The following is a 20,149-nucleotide window of genomic DNA, read 5'->3' on the forward strand; positions in this document are numbered from 1 at the left end:
CGCTCTGGGTGGCCCTGAGAAAGGGTCATACAGAAGGCACCTAAGCCCAGATCCTCAATGGTGTTGATGCACTTACTTCCCATTGGAGCTGGGCCCTAAAGATTATTGCATGACTAAGACCTTGTCCACACTAGAAAGCTTTACTGGCAAAAGTTGGGATGGTTTACAACTACTAACACAGCTATTTGGGCAGATGGCATTCACATTTGGCTGCTTTTGCCAGGGTAGGCTGTTATGACAAAAGACATAGCACTGTAGGGAGACAGCCTAGTGTCCCCAACACTCCCATCTGGTGCACTGCTTTGTGGGAAATTTTTGCAGCATACCGTTGAATATCAGCACTCCCCTCAATGGATTGTGGGAGTTTGCCCTCTGTTCCATCCCACAACCTACTGTTTCTCATGCCATTTTTCCGTCTCACTGCCAAAAGCACAGAGGTTGCACATACAGGCAAACCATTGTTCTTCTCTTGCTTATCTATCTGTGGTAGGTGATGAGACCTTTACATCTAGCTCTGTTATGCAAATCCATTCTCCTGTTTGGCTACCATCTCCCTTCCAGCCAATCTTGTTTTCTGAGACTAGCCAAGTGTTAGACTGTTCCTCCAAGAAGAGGCAGTGGAGGAGGGTCTGGAGTATCTCCCTCAGTGGTTTGGATCAGAAGAATGTAGCACCCTTGGAGGTGGGTTGTCTGTGGAACTGCAGTCACAGGAACCTTTATGGACCAAAGAAGAGACACAGACTCAGTACTGCCAACCTTCAGAGATCAAAACCCAGAAGTCAGACCCTATCAAGAGCTCAGAAATCATGAGATTGCCCCCAAAATCATGAGATTTAAAAAAATATGTAAACAGCATCTGAATGAGGTCTTCTCTGACATCTAGTGTTGAGCCACGGGAAAGGACTTCAGGCACTGATCAGGTTTGCATGGGCACACCCACCTGGCCTAGGAGCTCAGCATGATGGGATTGCTTGCCCAAATTGTCACTTTTGGCTGGTGTGGGATCCACCAGTCTCCTTGTTTTTGGGACAGGAGTAAGAAAGAGTTGTTATTCTTGTGTGAACCAAGGGCTGCAGACCTGTACTTGGCATTCCCTGATTGAAGGATGCACCCTCAACTAAATGACACTCGCTATGCAGGGGACATAGGTTCCAAAGCCCAGGGGAAAACAGATACTTGTACTTGGGGGTGTCTAAGGGTTTTTAAGTGCTGTTTGACCTTTTTTTTCTTTCCTTCACTGTGTAATAATAGAGTCAATTAAGACTCATTTGAGAATTTTCTTATATGCTTCAATGCTGAAATCACTAATATCTAGGTTTAAGTATTAGCTCTCTTTTGGGACAGTGTGTACCTGGGATGAGGCTCTACCACTAACAACTGAAATCACAGAGATGTGTTAAGTGAGGAGTCCTGAAGACATCTTAGTGTGGTGAGTGGCCAGCAGGTCAGCTTGAGAGATTGCCACAACAGAGCACTGCAGAGAGGGGTGGCGAGTGAGTGTCCAAACAGCAGAGTGAGTAAGGTGCCTCCTTGTCCCCCGCTCCCCCCCCAGCCACCAGGATTGGAGGTAGATGTAACCTCTGAACTCTGGGTCTGCACTGTCCAATGACAGCAACTAAGTGTGGGGTGCAGAGAAAGGATGGGCATCTTAAAAGGACTTTTGGGTTGCTGGACTTAAGAACCTGAGGGGAAAAGGTCACTGCGCAACTTACTTGGTGCTCAGTCTTTTGATCATGGTTTATGTTTACAAACACTGTTTGTGGTGTTCCCCAAATTAATGCCACATTATTTTCCTCCTTTTATTAAAAGCTTTTTGCTACACTCAGATTCTGTGCTTGTGAGAGGGGAAATATTGCCTCTTAGAGGCACCCAGGGGGTTGTGTGTAATTGTCCCAGGTAACTGGATGAAGGCTCGAGCCGGTTGTGTGTTGTAGTGTTGAAAAGGAACCAGTAGATACTGAACCCAACTCTGACTGGCAGAAGGGTTACAAATATATTTATAAAAAGAACGAAGCGTACTGGTGGCACCTTAGAGCCTAACAAATTTATTTGAGCATAAGCTTTCAGTGAACAAAAGCTTATGCTCAGATAAATTTGTTAGGCTCTAAGGTGCCATAAGTACGCCTTGTTCTTTTTATGGATACAGACTTAGGCTATGTCGACACTACAGGATTACTACGATTTTACAGAATTCGATTTTTGGAAACAGATTGTTTAAAGTTGAGTGCATGTGGCCGCACTAAGCACATTAATTCGGCGGTGTGCGTCCATAGTATCGAGGCTAGCATCAATTTCTGGAGCTGTTGCACTGTGGGTAGCTATCCCATAGCTATCCCATAGTTCCCGCAGTCTCCCCCACCTACTGGGTTGAGATCCCAATGTCTGATAGGGCAAAAACCATTGTCGCGGGTGGTTCTGGGTACATGTCATCAATCCCCCCTCTCCCTCCCTCCCTCTGTGAAAGCAATGGCAAACAACCATTTCACGCCTTTTTTTTCCTGGGTTACCTGTGCAGATGCCATCCCACAGCAAGCATGGAACCTGCTCAGCTCACCGCAGCAGTCATGAACATTGTAAACACCTCACGCATTATTGTGGAATTTATGCTGAACCAGAACCTGCAAAACCAGGCAAGGAGGAGGCAGCATCGAGGCGACAAGAGTGATGAGGACCTGGACACAGAATTCTCTCAAACCGCGGGCCCCAGGGCTTTGGAGATCATGGTGTTAATGGGGCAGGTCCATGCCATGGAATGCTAATTCTGGGCCCAGGAAACAGGCACAGACTGGTCGGACCACATGGTGTTGCAGGTGTGGGACTATTCCCAGTGGCTGCAAGGGCCACTCTCATGGAACTTTGTGACTTGCTTTCCCCTGCCCTGAAGAGCCAGAATACCAAGATGAGAGCAGCCCTCAGAGTTAAGAAGCAAATGGTAACGGATAGCTCTGTGGTTTGAGCATTGGCTTGCTAAACCCAGTATTGTGAGTTCAATCCTTGAGGGGGCTACCCAGGGATCTGGGACAAAAATCAGTACTTGGTCCTGGTAGTGAAGGTAGGGGTCTGGACTTGATGACCTTTTGAGGTCCCTTCCAGTTCTAGGAGATTGGTGTATGTCCTATTATTATCAGCCCTGTGGAAGCTTGCAATGCCAGACAGCTACCAGTCAGTCAGGAATCACTTTGGAGTGGGCAAATCTACTGTGGGGCTGCTGTGACGCAAGTAACCAAAGCAATCACTGAGCTGCTGCTACCAAAGGTAGTGACTCTGGGACATGTGCAGATCATATTGGATGGCTATGCTGAATGGGATTCCCTAACTGTGGTGGCGTGATAGGTGGAACCCATAACCTTATCTTGGCACTGGAGCACTAGGGCAGCCAGTACATAAACTGCAAGGGGTACTTTTCCATGGTGCTGCAAGCACTGGTGGATCACAAGGGGCGTTTCACCAACATCAGCGTGGGATGGCCGAGAAGGCTTCATAACACTCGTGTCTTCAGGAACACTACTCTGTTTAAACGGCTGCAGCAAGGGATTTACTTCCCAGACCAGAAGATAACCATTGGGAATGTTGAAATGCCTATCGTTATCCTTGGGGACCCAGCCTACCCCTTAATGCCATGGCTTATGAAGCCATACACAGGCAGCCTGGACAGTAGTCAGGAGCTGTTCAGCTACAGGCTGAGCAAGTGCAGAATGGTGGTAGAATGTGCATTTGGCTGTTTAAAAGGACGCTGGCGCACGTTACTGACTCGCACAGACCTCAGCCAAACCAATATTCCCATTATTAATGCTGCTTGCTGTGTGCTCCACAATCTCTGTGAGAGTAAAGGGGAGACATTTATGGTGGGGCAAGAGGTCCAGGCAAATCGCCTGGCCGCTGATTACGCACAGCCAGACACCAGGGCGATTAGACGAGCAAACCAGGAAGCGCTGCGCATCAGAGAAACTTTGAAAACCAGTTTAATGACTGGCCAGGCTACGGTGTGAGAGTTCTGTTTGTTTCTCCTTGATGAAAACCTGCCCCCTTGATTGACTCATTCCCTGTAAGCCACCCACCCTCTCCCATTCAATCACAGCTTGCCTGCAAATGAAATAAAGTCACTATTGTTTAAAAACCATGTATTCTTTATTAATTGATTATAAAAAGAGGGAGAGAACTGACAAGGTAGCCCGGGTGGGTGTGGGGGGAGGAGGAGAGAAGAGGGAAGGAAGGAAAAGACTACTTTAAAACTTGTTGAATGACAAGCTTTTGCTTGGATTGTCCACTGGGGTAGAGTGGCAGGGTGCACGGAGCCTCCACCCACCACGTTCTTGGGCGTCTGGGTGAGGAGGCTATGAAACATGGGGGCGGGAGGGTGGTTATACCGGGGCTGCAGCAGCACTCTATGATCATGCTGCTATTCCTGAAGCTCCACCAGACGCAGGAGCATTGTCCGTTTGATCCCGCAGTAGCTGCAGCATTGCATCCTGCCTCCTCTGATTTTCCTGCTGCCACCTCTCATCTCAAGCCTCCCTCCTGTCCTCACATTCATCCCTCCTATCCTCAGGTTTGTTGGCTGCTTTCCTGTACTCTGATTCTGTGTCCTTCCACTCATTCAAATGAGCTCTTTCACTGTGGGTCAACTGCATGATCTCAGAGAACATTTCATCTCACCTGCTTTTTTTTCACCGCCTTATCTGAGCTAGCCTTTGGAACGGAGGAGGGACTCAGGGAGGCATGAAAAATTTGCAGCTGTGGGAGGGGAAAAAGGGAGAGAAGTATTTTAAAAGATACATTTTACAGAACAATGCGTGTACTCTTTCAGGGTGAACAACACTATTCACATTACATAGCACATGCGATTTTGGTACAAGGCCACATTTTGCATTTTAATATTGAGTGCCTGCAGCTTTGGTGTTAGAGATCACAGAGATCACAGACGCAGGGCTGGGCAATAGAATTCGGCTTGCATGTGGCCATGGTAAGCCATTGTCCTTCAGCTTCTGCAACCTTCATAAAAGCAGCACCCTCCTTTCCCATACCAAGTAAAGCCCCTTGAGTGCTGTGGTTTTCGTGTTAATGTGCAGCAGCAGAAACCAAACTAACCCCCCTGTCCCATCCAATTCTTTGATCACTTTACCCCTCCCCCCACTGCGTGGCTGGTATCAGGGAAGATCCCTGATAGCCAAACACAAACAGCTCAGCCCCAGTGCCTCCCGCCCCCCCACTGCTAGGCTAACTGTCACCCATTCTGTGCTGCTGCCACTTGCATATTTCTTTTCAGCCACAGGCAAACAGCCCTGTAGGAACAGCCTTCTCTGTACCCTTAATTAGATTCCCATATTTCAACCAGGTTACCATGAATGATATCACTCTCCTGAGGATAACACAGCGAGATAAAGAATGGATGTTGCTTGAATGATACCAGATTACTTGCTACATGCATGGCGTGGTCAAGTGTCCTACCATGGAGGATGGAATAAGGCTGCTCTGCCCAAAAACTTTCTGCAAAGGCTTTAGGAGTACCTCCAGGAGAGCTTCATGGAGATGTCCCTGGAGGATTTCCGCTCCATCCCCAGACACATTAACAGACTTTTCCAGTAGCTGTACTGGCTGCGAATGCATCCCAAGTCCTCAGGGTAAATTAATCATTAAAAAACGTTTGCTTTTAAACCATGTTTTATATTTACAAAGGTACACTCACTAGAGGTCCCTTCTATAGCTTCATGGTACGGGATACCGCCTTGGGAGGGTTGGGAGGTACTCCAGTCAGGCTGAGAAAAAGATCCTGTCTGTTGGTGTGCTGTGTGCTCTCAGCAAGCTCATCCTCCTCCTCCTCATCATCTTCCCTATCTGCAAAATCCTCAGGCATGGCTGAGAGTACCCGCCTCCTTGGAATCCACGGTCAGGGGTGGGGTAGTGGTGGTGGTACTTCCTAGAATTGCATGCAGCTCAGCGTAGAAGCGGCATGTCTGCAGCTCTGCACCGGACCGTCCATTTGCTTCTTTGGTTTTCTGGTAGGCTTGTCTGAGCTCCTTAACTTCCACGCAGCACTGTAGTGAGTCCCTATTGTGGCCTCTCTCCATCATGCCCTTGGAGACTTTTTCAAATGTTTTGGTATTCCGTCTTTTGGAACAGAGTTCTGCTAGCATGGAATCCTCTCCCCATACAGCGATCAGATCAAGTATCTCCCGTACAGTCCATGCTGGAGCTCTTTTTCGATTCTTGGACTGCATGATTACCTGTGCTGATGAGCTCTTCATGGTCGCCTGTGCTGATCAGCTCTCCAGGCTGGGCAAAGAGGAAATGAAATTCAGGCTTTTTCTGTCTACCTGCCCAGTGCATCCAAGTTCAGATGGCTGTCCAGAGCAGTCAAAATGGTGCACCGTAGGATAGCTCCTGGAGGCCAATACCATCAAATTGCATCCACACTAACCCTAATTCGAACAGGCAATGTCGATTTCAGCGCTACTGCTCTCTACCAGTGGCACCACTTCCTCGATTCCCCACTGCTCTCCAGCCCCATGACATCTCCTTTACCTGGGACCCAGCAGGCCCTCTTCCCTGATTTCCCCCGTCCTATGCCTCCCACTGCCCCAGGATCTGTTCTCCACTGTAGGGCCATCCATGCAGACAGAGCTCAGAGGCTGCGCTGCATTCTCAGCCCTGAGGCTCTTTCACAGCGCTCTGCCCAAATGCCCAGCTGTGAAAACCATGGGTTTGGAGGAGCTTCTTGTGTCATCATGACAGCACGTCCTGCAGGCACCAAAATCATGTCACCCGCAGACAGCTTGCAAAAGTTAGCAACACTGCAAACACAGCCTTCCCTGGCTGGTCAGTGCTAGGGTTGCCAGGTGTCCAGTTTTCGACTGGAACACCCAGTCAAAAAGGGACCCTGGCGGCACTGGTCAGCAGTGCTGACTGGGCCTTTAAAAGTCTGGTTGGAGGCACAGTGGGGCAGGCAGGCTCCCTGCCTGATTCCCCTGGCAGGCCATGTTGCCACTTCCTGGGAACTGCCTGAGGTCAGCACTGCCTGGAGCCTGCACCTCCTCATCCACCCCCATCCCCCGCCCCTCAACCCCTTGCCCCAGCCTGGAGCCCCCTCCCACACTCACCCCTCATTTCTGGCCCCATTCCAGAAGCTGCACCTCCTGCCAGAGCCCTGAGCCCCTTATACACCCCCAACTCCCTGCCCCAGCCCGGTGAAAATGAGCAAGCGAGTGAGGGTGAGGGAGACTGAGCGATGGGGGTGTGGGAGGGGGATGGAGTGACTGGCAGGCAGGGCCTTGGAGAAAGTGCGGGCCAGGGACGAGGTAGGGGGCAGGGCAAGGGTGTTCAGGTTTGTGCAATTAGAAAGTAGGCAACCTTAGTTGGAGCAGAGACCTGCTACCCACCGCTACCCCGTGGCTGGTGGAGCTGCCATTCTATCACTTCCATTTCCCACCCCTACTGCTATCCTCTGCACCTCCCTCAGCCTCCCTCCTACCCCCCACACCACCCTGCACTCCCTTCAGCCTCCTTCCTGCCCCCACAGTACTCTGCACCCCCCCAGCTTCCCTCCTGCCCCCCGCCACACTCCCTAAAGCTGCCTTCTGCTCCTCATCCCCCTCTGACAGCATCTTTGCAGCTCCTAACAGTCCCTGTGTCTTTTCTAGCCCCCTCCCCCACCATAGAATGGCAGTCATTTTGCCTGTGGGCATGGCTTCAATCTCATTGACACCAGTGCAAGGTGGCAGCTGTCTTTATTAAGAGCCACCTCCGTTGCACATGCAATAGACTGTTGGGGAAATTGTGGCCATCTTGCTGGCTTCACCCCCCCTATTGACAGTAATAGAAGACAGCAACCATTTTGAATTAGGGAAAACTTATGCCTTAGCCATCTTTCAAGAGGGGTAAGAAAACACCCCAACTTGCAAGAATCATGACCAAATTGCAAGAGTGGACAATGCCATGGGCTGGAACAGGGGGTGCAGATAACACTGAGGCACATAACAACCACCGCCTGCTGTGTAAAGTGAGAACTGCTCAGCCATGCATCATAGAGTCACAGACTCATAGAATATTAGGGTTGGAAGAGACCTCAGGTGGTCATCTAGTCCAGGGGTGGCCAACCTAGGCCTGAGAAGGAGCCACAATTTACCAATGTACATTGTCAAAGAGCCACGGTAATACATCAGCAGCCCGCCATTAGCTCCCCTGTGCCCTGTGCCTCCAGTCACCAGCAGCCCCACCGATCAGCGCCTCCCCTTCCCTCCTCACACTTTCCGATCAGCTGTTTTGTGGTGTGCAAGAGACTGGGGGAGGGAGGAGAAGCAAGGGCACTGAAGGCTGAGCGGAAGGGATAGAGTGGGGCCAGGGCCTGTGACAGAGCCAGGGTTTGAGCAGTGAGCATGGTACATTGGAAAGTTGGCACCTGCAGTGCCAGCCCCGCAGGCTGTGCCTATACAAGGAGCCGCATATTAATTTCTCTTCAGAGGATCACCACCCTGATCTAGTCCAATCCCCTGCTCAAAGCAGGACCAACACCAACTAAATCATGCCAGCCAAGGCTTTGTCAAGCCAGACTTTAAAAACCTATAAGGATGGAGATTCCATCACCTCCCTAGGGAACCCATTCCAGTGCTTCACCATCCTCCTAGTGAAATAGTGTTCCCAACTATCCAACCTAGACCTCCCTCACTGACCATTGCTTCTTGTTCTGTCATCTGCCACCACTGAGAACAGCCTGGCACCATCCTCTTTGGAACCCCCCTTCAGGTAGTTGAAGGCTGCTATCAAATCCACCCTCACTCTTCTCTTCTGCAGACTAAATAACCCCAGCCCACTAATCATTTTTGTTGCCCTCCGCTGGACTCTCTCCAATTTGTCCACATTCCTTCTGTGGTGGAGGGACCAAAACTGGATGCAAGACTCCAGGTGTGGCCTCACCAGTGCCGAAGAGAGGGGAATAATCACTTCCCTCCATCTGCTGGCAATGCTCCTACTAATACAGCCCAATATGCCATTGGCCTTCTTGGCAATGAGGGCACACTGCTGACTCATATCCAGCTTCTCATCCACTGTAATCCCCAAGTCCTTTTCTGCAGAACTGCTGCTTAGCCAGTTGGTCCCCAGCCTGTAGCAGTGCATGGGATTCTTCCTTCCTAAGTGCAGGACTCTGCACTTGTCCTTGTTAAACGTCATCAGATTTCTTTTGGCCCACACAGGGCAAATCTTCCCGTGGCCAGGGAGGACTGGGAAGTGGGGTCTCACCATGACATCCCCTGCTGGTGCTGGGCTGGGCATGCAAGAGCAAGGGGGAATGTGCAGGTGGGGAAAGCTTTGTTAGATGTCCAATATTTTGGTTTAGACATGCCATCCCGATGCCTCATGGGAGTTGTAGGCTGGGCTTCCTACGTTTCTCATGATGCACCTCATGATAAGGGCGCAACAAAGAGTCCTGTGGCACCTTATAAACTAACAGATGTATTGGAGCATAAGCTTTCGTGGGTGAATACCCACTTCGTCAGACCCACGAAAACATGCTCCAATACATCTGTTAGTCTATAAGGTGCCACAGGACTCTTTGTCCTTTTTTACAGATCCAGACTAACACGGCTACCTCTCTGGTACCTGATAAGGGAGGTGGCACAACATGGAAGCCATAGTGCACCATGGGAAATGTAGTCCAGCTAGGGAATCCCACCTGTACAGGGACATGAGGCATCCGACCTACAACTCCCATGAGGCATCAAAGTGGCATTTCAGAATTGAAATATTTTGGGGCTTAGGTGCTCAGATTTGCCCTGAAAAATCCACAGTTCCTGCAGACACTTTTCACAAAAAATTATTTATTAAAAACCCCAATTTTCCACCAAAGAACAGTTATGATGGGAAATTTCCAATGTGGCCTAGCTCTATTATTTAAACCTTGGTTTGCTAAGGAACTCAGTGGGGTGAGGGTCGAACGTGGCTTTCAGCATCAAAATCTTGGGCTTTGTCCCTTTGAGTTCTTCAAGTGTCAGTATAATAATGCCTACATTTGTAATTTTCACTCCATGCATCTGAAGAAGTGGATTTTTTGCCCACGAAAGCTTATGCCCAAATAAATCTGTTAGTCTTTGAGGTGCCACCTGATTCCTTGTTGTTTTTGAGCTAAAGAGTTACTCTGCCATTAGTAACTGTGCCCAACAGTTGTATAGTCTATTGAACCAGCACCATGATCGCATTCACCAGGCCTGTTCAGGTTGATAACCCTCCAAGATTGTCTTGAAGTCTCCAGGAGTTAAAAATTAATCATTAATTAAAGATATTCTGTGATGAAACCTCCAGAAATACAGCCACCCAAAACTGGCAACCCTACAAGGTCTGTATATTCCTCTAATGGCTGTTCCAGTCACAGCGTGCTTCATCTCCAAAAGCAGCTAGCATTGCTTTGTGGCCACAGTGCAAACAGCGACTCCTTCATTTAGAAAGCACAAGAGCTTCAAAGCTAGGAAACCATCAAGCACCTGTTAAATCCTACAGGCGCTTTCTGAGAGACAGAATTCTTACTAAGTGCATTCAAATGCATATTTCATCATGACAGCCTAAACTCTGATCCATGTAGTACTGACAGTTGCTATGCAGCATTGCTATTTATTACTTGTACTAACATAGCAGCTAGGAGTCCTGCCAGTCACGGGCCAGGACCCTGTTGCACAAACACAGAATTATCTCAGTTTTGGTATCTAAATCATAGAATCATAGAATATTAGGGCTGGAAGAGACCTCAGGAGGTCATCTAGTCCAACACCCGGCTCACAGAAGGACCAGCACCAACTAAATCATCCCAGCTAGGTCTTTGTTAAGCTGGGCCTTAAAAACCTCTAAGGATGGAAATTGCATCACCTCCCTAGGTAAACCATTCCAGTGCTTTACCACCCTCCTAGTGAAATAGTTTTTCCTAATATCCAACCTAGACCTCCCACATTGATTCTTGTTCTGTCATCTGCCACCACTGAGAAGAGCCTAGCTCCATCCTCTTTGGAACCTCCCTCCCTCACTCTTCTCTTCTGCAGACTAAATAAGCCCAATTCCCTCAGCCTCTCCTCATAAGTCATGCGCCCCAACCCTCTAACCATTTCCATTGCCCTCTGCTGTTTTCTCTCTCCAGTTTGACCACATCCTTTGAGGGGGCCCCAAAACTGGACACAATACTCCAGATGTGGCCTCACCAGTGCCAAATAGAGGGGAATAATAATTTCCCTCGATCTGCTGGCAATGCTCCTACTAATGAAGCCATTAGCCTTCTAGGCAACATGGGCACACTGTTGACTCATATCCAGCTTCCAGCCCACTGTAATCCCCAGCTCCTTTTCTGCAGAACTGCTGCTTAGCCAGTTGGTCCCCAGCCTGTAGCAGTGCATGGGATTCTTCCATCTCTGCACGTGTCCTTGTTGAACCTCATCAGATTTCTTTTGGTCAAAGCCTCCAATTTGTCTAGGTCACTCTGGACCCTATCTCCACCCTCTAGCATATCTACCACTCCCCACATCTTCGTTTCATCTGCGAACTTGCTGAGGGTGCAATCCATCCCATCATCCAGATCATTAATAAATATGTTGAACAAAACCGCCATTTGATACCGGATGCCAACTAGATATGGAGCCATTGATCATTAGCTGTTGAGCCTGATGATAAAGCTAGCTTTCTATCCACCTTATAGTACATTAATCTAATCCATACTTCTTCAACTTGCTGGCAAGCATACTGTCAGAGACTGTATCAAAAGCTTTGCTAAAGTCAAGACATATCACATCCACCGCTTTCCCCATAATCACAGAGCCAGTTATTTCATCATAGAAGGCAATCAGATTAGTCAGGCATGATTTGCTCTTGATGAATCCATGCTAACTGTTCCTGATCACCTTCCTCTCCTCCAAGTGCTTCAAAATGGATTCCTTGAGGACCTTTTCCACAATTTTTTCAGGGACTGAGGTAAGGCTGACCAGTCTGTAGTTCCCCAGATTCTCCTTCTTCCCTTTTTAAAAGATGGGCATTATATTTGCCTTTTTCCAGTTGTTCAGGACCTCCCCTGATCACCACAAGTTTTCAAAGATGATGGCCAATGGCTCTGCAAATGATATTGCTCAATGGGCATAGACGATCAGTCATTAGACTTATCAATTGTTGGTACAATACACTCATCATAAACAGATGGTTAAGGGTTAATGCCTCTTTTACCTGTAAAGGGTTAAAAAGTTCACCTAGCCTAGCTAACACCTGACCAGAGGAACCAATGGGGGAACAAGATGTTTCAAAAGGAAGGAGGGAAGTTTTTTCTTTGTTTAGAGTTTCAGTTTCAGCCGGAGTGACAAAGATCAAGGAACCAACCTCTTATCAGAGTAGTAAGTTTTAGAAAGGAATAAATAGATTTATGTTTATTTCTTTGTAACCTGTCTTATGCAATTAGAGGTAGAATCAAATTGGGTATTTGGGTATTTTTTTGTGTAACTAAATTTGTGCCCAGGGGAACGTCCTCTGTGTTTCGAATCTGTTGTCTGTGAGAGTAGCTGGTATGCTAATCTCTCCCAGAGGGTTTTCTTTTACCTTTCTTTTCTTTAATTAAAAGTCTTTTTCTTAATACCTGATTGATTTTTCCTTGTTTTTAGATCCAAGGGGGTTGGATATGAATCCACCAGAAGTTGGTGGGAGAAAGGAGGGGGGAGGGTTAATTTCTCCTTGTTTTAAGATCCAAGGGATTGGATCTGGATTCACCAGGGAATTGGTGAAAGAGTCTCTCAAGGCTACCCAGGGAGGGGAAGGTTCCGGGGGGAAAGGAAGTGATCCAGACACTGAAACTTCTGGATGGTGGCAGTGATACCAGATCTAAGCTAGTAACACTGGTCTACAATTTTTGAGAAGTCGTCTGCTTCAGAGATAAAATGTGCTATTTATTATGTATTTTGATGTGCTGAATTCAAATATGACAATTAAAACAACGGATTGGCTACTGTTTCTAAGATATTTAAGTTTTTACATTTTATGTCTATGTATATTGTGTAGATAGTAGAGTTTTAATCATAAATTGTAAACCTAGGTCTTTTCATGTGTTTATGGTTGCTTTACATGATAATATTTCACCTGTCCTGTTTATGTAACACTTTAAAAATCAGCAAAAGGGTTATATAAATAAAATTTATTATGAAACAAAAGGCAAAAAACTATTATGTACATAGTTTAGTCCTATTCAGTGTCTACTCGGCGCTTCTTGGATTGTCTCTTGTATTCATTAAATGGAGCATCTCTTGTCACTGTCCAGCAATAGTCTGCAAGCATCGATGGGCTCCATTTGCCCTGACAGCCTGCCAGGAGATTCCACTGCTGTAGTCTGGAGCCCAACAGCTCTGCCTTACTCTTGGGTAGTTCCAAATCTCTGACAAGGTCATTCAGTTCATCTTATGTTATGAGGTGCGGTTCAGAGGAGGAGGATGGGAGAAAATGGTGGTCCTGTGACATTGATGGTTCAGGACCAGAAGCTTCATCCTCTTCCTCTTCCTCGTCTGACTCAAGTGAGAATGATTCTGGTGCATCAGGAACCGGTAGTCCTTCTCCGTGGGGTGGTGGGCGTATAGCTGATGGAATGTTTGGATAATGCACAGTCCACTTTTTCTTCTTTGACATACCTTTCCCAACTGGAGGCACCATGCAGAAGTAACAATTGCTGGTATGATCTGTTGGCTCTCTCCAAAACATTGGCACTGCAAAAGGCATAGATTTCCTTTTCCTGTTCAACCACTGGCGAAGATTTGTTGCACAAGTGTTGCAGCATATGTGTGGGGCCCACCTCTTGTCCTGATCTCCAATTTTGCAGCCAAAATAAAGGTGATAGGCTTTCTTAACCATAGTGGTTATACTGCGCTTTTGTGATGCAAAAGTCACTTCACCACAAACATAGCAGAAGTTATCTGCACTGTTCACACAAGTACGAGGCATCTCTGCTCACTTTGGCTAAACAGAAATGTGTCCCTTTGCAAAATCAAACACTGAAAAATAAGAGAGCACAACACTGTATGATTTCTAGAGCTGATATAGGGCAATTTGTTCAGCAGAGTGATGTAAGCTTCGTTATGATTGCATCATCCATGACTTCTAGGAACAACATGATGCAATTCATATCATGTATGACGCAATACCAGCTTCAGATTGCATCATTCATTGTTTTGCCTAAAAAGCAAGTACTGTCCAAATCCAGTCATAGATTTATTCATAGATCTATTCAAAGATGTATTTTAGTCATTTCTGGTTTAAATTGAGATCCCTTCCGTTTATAACTCACTTATCCTCCGCCATTCTCAAGTCAAGGGTTGTATAGATTCATAGATTCATAGATTCTAGGGTCAGAAGGGACCAATGTGATCATCTAGTCCGACCCCCTGCACAAAGCAGGCCACAGAACCCTACCCATCCACTTCTATAACAAACCCCTAACCTATGCCTGAGTTGTTGAAGTCTTCAAATTGTGGTTTGAAAACCTCAAGCTGCAGAGAATCCACCAGCAAGTGACCCATGCCCCACGCTGCAGGGGAAGGCGAAAAACCTCCAGGGCCTCTGCCAATCTGCCCTGAAGGAAAATTCCCTCCCGACCCCAAATATGGCGATCAGCTAAACCCTGAGCATGTGGGCAAGACTCACCAGCCAGCACTCAGAAAAGAATTCTCTGCAGTAACTCAGATCCCATCCCATCCAACATCCCATCGCCAACCACTGGGCATATTTATCTGGCGATAATCAAAGATCAGTTGCCAAAATTAGGCTCTCCCATCATACCATCCCTTCCATAAACTTATCAAGCTTAACCTTTAAGCCAGATATGTCTTTTGCCCCCACTACTCCCCTTGGAAGGCTGTTCCAGAACTTCACTCCTCTAATGGTTAGAAACCTTCGTCTAATTTCAAGTCTAAACTTCCTAGTGTCCAGTTTACACCCATTCGTTCTTGTATCTACATTGGTACTAAGCTTAAATAATTCCTCTCCCTCCCTAATATTAATCCCTCTGATATATTTATAAAGAGCAAGCATATCCCCCCTCAGCCTTCTTTTAGCTAGACTAAACAAGCCAAGGTCTTTGAGTCTCCTTTCATATGACAGGTTTTCCATTCCTCGGATCATCCTAGGAGCCCATCTCCGAACCTGTTCCAGTTTGAATTCATCCTTCTTAAACATGGGAGACCAGAACTGCACACAATATTCCAGGTGGGGTCTCACCAGCGCCTTATATAACAGTACTAACACCTCCTTATCTTTGCTGGAAATACCTCGCCTGATGTTTCCTAAAACCGCATTAGCTTTTTTCACGGCCATATCACATTGGCGGCTCATAGTCATCCTGTGATCTACCAATACCTCAAGGTCCTTCTCCTCCTCTGTTGCTTCCATCTGATGCATCCCCAATCTATATCTAAAGTTCTTATTATTAATCCCTAAGTGCATGACCTTGCACTTTTCATTATTAAATTTCATCCTATTACTATTACTCCAGTTTACAAGGTCGTCCAGATCTTCTTGTATGATATCCCGGTCCTTCTCTGTGTTAGCAATACCCCCCAACTTTGTGTCATCCGCGAACTTTATTAGCACATTCCCGCTTTTTGTGCCAAGGTCGGTAATAAAAAGGTTAAATAAGATTGGTCCCAGAACCAATCCTTGAGGAACTCCACTAGTAACCTTCTTCCAGCCTGATAGTTCACCCTTCAGTATGACCCGTTGTAGTCTCCCCTTTAACCAGTTCCTTATCCACCTTTCAATTCTCATATTGATCCCCATCTTTTCCAATTTGACTAATAATTCCGTATGTGGAACCGTGTCAAATGCCTTACTGAAATTGAGGTAAATTAGGTCTACCGCATTTCCTTTGTCTAAATAGTCTGTCACCTTCTCAAAGAAGGAGATCAGGTTGGTTTGGCACGATCTACCTTTAGTAAAACCATGTTGTACTTTGTCCCAATTACCATTGACCTCAATGTCCTTAACTACTTTCTCCTTCAAAATTTTTTCCAAGACCTTACATACTACAGATGTCAAACTAACAGACCTATAGTTACTCGAATCACTCTTTCTCCCTTTCTTAAAGATAGGAACTATGTTAGCAATTCTCCAGTCGTACAGTACAATCCCTGAGTTTACTGATTCATTAAAAATTCTCGCTATACTGACCCAATAGCATATCTTGAAAACTAGAGCCAATCAACAATTTTAAGCATCATTTTCGTTCTCAGTGACCCAGAATTAGTAAAGTTGGACTACATTTATTTCAGAAGCATTTTGGCTGTAGAGCAGTGTAATTAAGCTTAGATCTGTCCATGCAGATCCCCACATCTGTACCCTAAAGTTCAGAGTGGGGAAGGAACCTTGACAACACTCATTTGCTGTGTCCCAAGAATCATGTTTTACATATAGTTTTATAAGTATCAGAGGGGCAACCGTGTTAGTCTGGATCTGTAAAAAGTGACAAACAGCCCTGTTTCACCTTATAGACTAGCAGACGTATTGGAGCATAAACTTTTGAGGGTGAATACCCACTTCGTCGGACGCATGCAGTGGAAATGTCCAGAGGCAGGTACACATTTCTAGACTGATTCTTGCCTGCATATTTATACCTGCCTCTGGAAATTTCCACTACATGGATCCAACGAAGTGGGTATTCACCCACGAAAGCTTATGCTCCAATATGTCTATTAGTCTATAAGGTGCCACAGGACTCTTTGTCGCTTTATATAGTTTTATAAGAAGATCTGATTTCTATCAATTTATGGTAAAAATATTGTACATAAGTGGGTGCATATCTGAGAATGGCCAATCAGTGTAATTAATGTGTCCCTCTGTTATAACTGATTCATTCATTAATTCAGAGAAGTCCCTATGACCTGTGTTATGCAGGTCAGACTATATAATCACAAGGTTCCCTTCTGGCTTTAGCATCTATCATTCACCTATATTTCATTTGCAGGTGACCTGTGATTTATATTTTAAGGTTATTAATGAAACTAACATATATTTAGGCTGAGAAGGATTAAAGTTTTATCAGTAAATGTCAATTTCACCATGCATACAAAAAACGACAAAAACTATTTCCTTCGATAATCATGAAAATTCAGAGATAGGCCACGTAAGAAAAAATTTGCTTTTAAGACCTGATCAGAGTTTGATCTAAGGATATTTAGTGTATATATTTTACATGTGATGTTGACAGTTTTTGTTTTCATAGAATCATAGAAATGTAGGGCTGGAAGGGACCTCAAGAGGTCATCAAGTCCAGCCCCCAGCGTTGAGGCAGGACCAAGTGTACCTAGACCATCCCTGATAGGTGTTTGTCCAACCTGTTCTTAAACGCCTCCAATGATGGGAATTCCACAACCTCACTTGGAAGCCTAGTCCAGAGATGAATTACCTTTGTAGTTAGAAAGACTCATAGACTCATAGGTCAGAAGGGACCAATCTGATCATCTAGTCTGACCTCCTGCACAAGGCAGGCCACAGAACCCCACCCATCCAATTTTACAACAACCCCTATCACAGGACCGAGTTATTGAAATCCTCAAAATTGGTTTGAAGACCTCAAGCTGCAGAGAAACCACCAGCAAGCGACCCGTGCCCCATGCTGCAGGGGAAGGCGAAAAACCTCCAGGGCCCCTGCCAATCTGCCCTGGAGGAAAATTCCTTCCCGACCCCAAATATGGCGATCAGCTAAACCCTGAGCATGTGGGCAAGAGTCACCAGCCAGCACCCAAGAAGGAATTCTCTGCAGTAACTCAGTTCCCATTCCATCCAACATCTCCCCGCAGACCATTGAGCAGACCTATCTGGTGGTAATCCAAGATCAATTGCCCAAATTAACGATCCTATCATAACATCCCCTCCATATACTTATCAAGCTTTGTCTTAAAGCCAGGAAAGTCTTTTGCCCCCACTACTTCCCTCGGAAGGCTGTTCCAGAACTTCACTCCCCTAATGGTTAGAAACCTTCGTCTAATTTCAAGTCTAAACTTCCTAATATCCAGTTTATACCCATTCGTCCTCGTGCCTACATTAGTACTAAACTTAAATAATTCCTCTCCCTCCCTAACGTTAACCCCCCTGATATATTTATATAGAGCAAGCATATCCCCCCGCAGCCTTCTTTTGGCCAGGCTAAACAAGCCAAGCTCTTTGAGTCTCCTTTCATAAGGCAGTTTTTCCATTCCTCGGATCATCCTTGTAGCCCGTCTCTGAACCTGTTCCAGTTTGAATTCATCCTTCTTGAACATGGGACACCAGAACTGCACACAGTATTCCAGATGTGGTCTCACCAACGCCTTGTATAACGGTACTAACACCTCCTTATCCTTGCAGGATATACCCCGCCTGATGCATCCCAAAATCGCATTTGCTTTTTTAACAGCCGTATCACATTGGCGACTCATAGTCATCCTGCTATCAACCAGTACCCCAAGGTCCTTCTCCTCCTCTGTCGCTTCCAACTGATGCGCCCCCAACGTATATCCAAAATTCTTATTATTAATTCCTAAATGCATAACCTTGCACTTTTCACTATTGTATTTCATCCTATTTCTATTACTCCAGTTTACAAGGTGGTTCAGATCTTCCTGAATAGTATCCCTGTCCTTCTCCGTGTTAGCAATACCCCCCAGCTTCGTGTCATCCGCAAACTTTATTAGCACATTCCCGCTCTTTGTGCCAAGGTCAGTAATAAAAAGGTTAAGACAAGGTGGATGAGGTAATATCTTTTATTGGACCAACTCCTGTTGGTGAAAAAGACGAACTTTCAAGCTACTCAGAGGGTCCCAGCTAAACACAAGGTGAGACAGATTGTTTAGCATAAGTACTTACCACATATTATAAGAGACCATTCACGGTGAAGTGGCCTGTTAACACCCCTTCAGTCACAGGAGAAAAAGCAGGGGGAAGGAAGGGTAGTGGATTGCAGATTTTTGGACTAAACCATAACTCCAGAGTCTTTATTAAATCCATTATTTTTAGCATCTAGCAAAGTTGTGAATTTAAGCTCCTGGGACCAGGTCAACTACAACAACGCAGCAAACAACATGTAGTCAAAAAATTTTCCTTACTATCTAACTGAAATCTTCCTTGCATATAAAACTTTAACATGCTTGACCAGACCCCCCCTAATTATTGTCTACCCCCCCAATTATTTCCCACCACTAAAAAATTTAAATAGATACAAATAATAAAAAAATGCTTAAACCCCTAATTTTATACAACTGTGAAAATTTAAATGAATTAAAAATAGAAAAAATGCTTAAAATCAACATTGTAATTATCCATCAAAATTATAAAATAATACAAACCGAAGGCTGGCCAAGCCTATCTATATTTAATAATACCTGATACATTAGACATTAAGGGTGTGCTGAAAAATGCACTACTTCATGGTTAGTGAGACTGCTGATGTTGAGTGTGCATGGGTAGCATCAGAGTGAGGTGTGGCTTTAACCATTAATTGTATTGTTTTTAAATATTGGCAAATGAAAAGAGAAGGAAGTAGATTGGCGACACTTAGCAAGAATCATAACTGGTTTTTGAAACCAAGTGGTTTGTTTGGGGCGTTTTCCAGGTATGTGTGGGGGGTGGAGTTTTTTTGAAAAACATCTTTTGTGTTGGTAAATATGACACTTTTTTTTAAATGAAATGAATGGAAAGGGTGAGTCACTAGATTATTAAAACAAAGAAGTGAGCAGTGCTGTCATTTCTTATAACAAGCCTGCTGCATTGTGTGTGTCTGACATACTACAAATATTCACTGTTGTATTACTACTGAGCCTAGTTGCTGCAGGCATGGCCCTAGACCCCACAGTGCTGTATGCACACATAGAGATAGCCCCTGCCACACAGAGCTTACACACTAAGTAGACAAGACATGGAAGCATAGAGGAGGAAAGTGATTTGCCCAAGCTCACTTACCAAGGCAGAGTCAGGAATAAAAACCCAGGTCTTTTCAGCCCATCTGATGATCTGTTCTCAAAGAAGGCACAGGCTCAGATACCCCAGTGAGGGGCAGCAGTATGCAACCCAAAGCTAGAGCGCCTACCCCTCGCCTCTCTGTGCCTTGATTATCCTAGCTGGCAAACATGGCTGCTAGTAATGCCTTGCACATGATGGGCCTGTTCCCATCTGTTGGTGTGGCTGC

General features: G+C 45.8%; 1 long non-coding RNA gene across 1 annotated transcript; it reads right to left on the reverse strand.

Annotated features, from left to right (window-relative positions):
* Nucleotides 1-2,807: 2,807 nt before the first annotated feature.
* Nucleotides 2,808-19,115, reverse strand: LOC115650716. The gene is made up of 3 exons (XR_004000201.1): nucleotides 18,776-19,115; nucleotides 14,708-14,709; nucleotides 2,808-2,818 (listed from the first exon to the last, which is right to left on the reverse strand). It is a non-coding gene; the product is annotated as an uncharacterized LOC115650716 (long non-coding RNA).
* Nucleotides 19,116-20,149: the final 1,034 nt, after the last annotated feature.

The sequence above is a fragment of the Gopherus evgoodei genome, chromosome 4 (assembly GCF_007399415.2).
Source record: "Gopherus evgoodei ecotype Sinaloan lineage chromosome 4, rGopEvg1_v1.p, whole genome shotgun sequence".
NCBI classification, from domain to species: Eukaryota; Metazoa; Chordata; order Testudines; family Testudinidae; genus Gopherus; species Gopherus evgoodei.